This window comes from Cyprinodon variegatus, unplaced genomic scaffold (assembly GCF_000732505.1).
Source record: "Cyprinodon variegatus isolate N-32 unplaced genomic scaffold, C_variegatus-1.0 Scaffold407, whole genome shotgun sequence".
NCBI lineage: Eukaryota > Metazoa > Chordata > Actinopteri > Cyprinodontiformes > Cyprinodontidae > Cyprinodon > Cyprinodon variegatus.
The window spans coordinates 135,272-138,250 of record NW_015150860.1 but is presented as its reverse complement, the minus strand read 5'-3'; the positions used below and the strand labels follow the sequence as shown (position 1 = coordinate 138,250).

The following is a 2,979-nucleotide window of genomic DNA, read 5'->3' as shown; positions in this document are numbered from 1 at the left end:
TGAACACTGGGACGGAACTCAATGGGAAAGGAAATTATTCTTATTTCAACCGTTGCCTATATTAGTTGCGGCATATGAATCAAGATGCTATGACTGAAAAAATGTGATTGACAGATGACCGTTGATATATGATTGGCCGAATTTAGGTGTACAAGCTGACGTATAACTAACTGGCCTGCATAAGATAATAAAAAAAAACCCACAGATTTTAAGACAGGATTTTTTTTTTATAAAAATTTTCTAACTTAATATCATCTGATAAAGAGTAAAGTTATATACAGGTTTAAGCCAGAATGATTTGACATTTAAAAATGATTTTCCTACGATTTTAATACATTCAGGTATCTTCGATTGCATGAATAGTCAGTTGAGTCCATTTGTATTGGATATCAGTTCTAGTTTAAGATATTTAGTGAATGATTGTTAAATTAAGTTAGTGAAAAAAACTGTTATGATGGTGAAAAATATTCCAAAATGGATACTTTGAAGCAGGCTTTGATGATGCTATGTTTGCTTAAAATAAAAGAGACTGAAATTGCTGGTTTAATAAATAAAACTTTGAACATCTCCTGCAGGACTGTTCATTTCCATCATTAGCTGCATTCCTAACAACACATGGCCGTCCACAAGAGCACAAAGTCTACATAAAACAACCCTAATCCAAGAAGCAGAGCGGCCCATGAGCTGCAGAGATACTCGGATCTGTGGAGATATCTGCCAGCAGCAAACCCTTACAAATCAGGCTTTTAGTGGAACAGAGGAGAAAATAGACGCCAAATGGAGTCACTAGTCATGCCTGGGACAGAGAGGCCATGTGGAGGAAGATGCTCTGATCAGATGAACTTTCTGTCCCACATGCAAAACACCTAATAATGAAATGGAAAAACAAAACGTTCAGGGAACCAAAAAGATTTGGGAACCGGACAGAGACTAACAGCACAGAGGACTTGCAGCAGGATTTGCATCAAAAGAAATTCTACAACGATGACTGTTATTTTTTCAGATTGTTATCTGTAAAAGATTTTTAAAAAAGAATGAATGGACTTTTATGTTTTGTAATATATAAGAAAGTTCCATCCATTTGAAAGTTAATCATATTGCCATCAAAATAGGAAATAGCAAAGGAATCTCCTTGCTATCACCTTTAACCAGAGGTGCAATTGCAGCTGTCGCCACACCCTGATCTTCTTGGCGATGCATGGTTTTCTCATTTCCAAATTTGGATTGGTTTGTTACCATCATGGAAAAGGAAGAAGGATGTGAGTCATGCCCTATGCAATTGATGGAACACTGAAAATGAGTGTGCAAGACACACAAGTTCTCACAAGGACAGAAGAATCTCTTGGTTTCACTCTCCTGGGTTCATTCCTTTGCCATATGTTAACAGTAACAGTAGGCTGCAGCCAATCAGCTACAAGAAAATGAACTTAGGACCTGCAATCACAATGCCATGCAAACAATGGGCGGCTCTGTGGGCGTGGAGGTCTTTGACATGCATTAAAGTTATCAGATCTCTTAATTCAGGTGCATGCATTTATCTGGCACGCAAAGGTTGAGACTTTCCACTCCCCTCCCCTGCAGCAGCACAGGTAGAGGTGATGTGCTTCTACACTTACGTCATATCTAGCTGTGTTTGGACACATATTAAACCAGCTGCCCCGAGTACAAAAGCTCTATTTAGGACATACATTTTCCTGGTTTTCAGTCCAAACTCTGTAACTTGATGGCCTACTGCATGCAAATTACACTTTACTGCAGACATAGATTTGACTATAACCATGTCAGTTTTTTTTTCAGTAATTTTAAATAAAAGTCAAACAATAACCGAACATTTGAAATCATTACAAGATTAGATATTAGAGAACTCCCCATCCCCATATTAAAAATAACCTGCATAAATTTTTTCTGAACCATGGAATTATTTCTGAGAAGCTTCCTTATTCACAAATTATGCAGAGAAATGTGCTTTTGCTCAGTCATCTTTAGTGTAGTACTGCCACCTGGTGGCTTCTCTTTGAAATTACATTATATAAAGTTATAGAATGTATAATAATGAAGGGAATTATTATGTTTACATTTTAAAACGTTATTTGGAGATATGTATAACCTTATCTTTTTAAATACTAGAATATATTTATATGTGAAATGTACCGAAATTGCTTATTTTTGTGTTTTTATTCTAAAGTAAAATAAGGATTTCCAACGCTTTGAGTGACTGTACGATGCTTAATGTAACTGATTGGAGGCGCTATTTCATCACAGAGCACATCCCTTCCTTGTACAGCCGATTTTAGAAAATAACTTGATAAAATTATGGAGTTCAATGCGATACTATTACTGTACATTTCCCATCCTGTAATCAGCGCTACTACAGACTCCTGAAAAAAAAATGATTAAATGATTCGTTGTCGGCAGGATTCGAACCTGCGCGGGGAGACCCCAATGTATTTCTAGTCCATCGCCTTAACCACTCGGCCACGACAACACATGTATCACTGTAAGACGTGACCATTTTGGAACACGTGGTCAGGATGTGCCGTCACGTGATAATTTGGCTACCACCCCTTTTGCTTCGCGACATTTATTAAGGTCCAACAGAGCAGTTGCGAAAATTATACCACGCATCGATGGCTCACGCCTATGGGCGCTGACTTGATTATATGGCGCCATCTTGGGGCGGTCTTTAGTTCCGCTCAGTGTGATGTGTTAAGGAGGCACAGAATCAATTTTAATCAACTTAAACTCGCTGTAATTTTCAAGTTTTACTTTACTTTTTTTATTTACTTTAAAATTTAGAGTACATTTTAAAGTAAAGTTTTTTGGGTTTTTTTTTTTGCTGAAAACAAAGTTAAGAGAATTGAATATTCTGTTAGGATGTTTATATGTTGCTCAGCCACTTATCCATTTTTAGAAATGTTTTTATTACTATACACATATATATAGTATATTCTATATATATGCATACACACACACACATAT

The 2,979-nt window shown here is 36.6% G+C and overlaps 1 non-coding gene across 1 annotated transcript; it reads right to left on the bottom strand.

Moving 5' to 3' along the window:
- Nucleotides 1–2,403: 2,403 nt before the first annotated feature.
- trnas-aga lies at nucleotides 2,404–2,485 on the bottom strand. The gene has a single exon. It is a non-coding gene; the product is annotated as a tRNA-Ser (tRNA).
- Nucleotides 2,486–2,979: the final 494 nt, after the last annotated feature.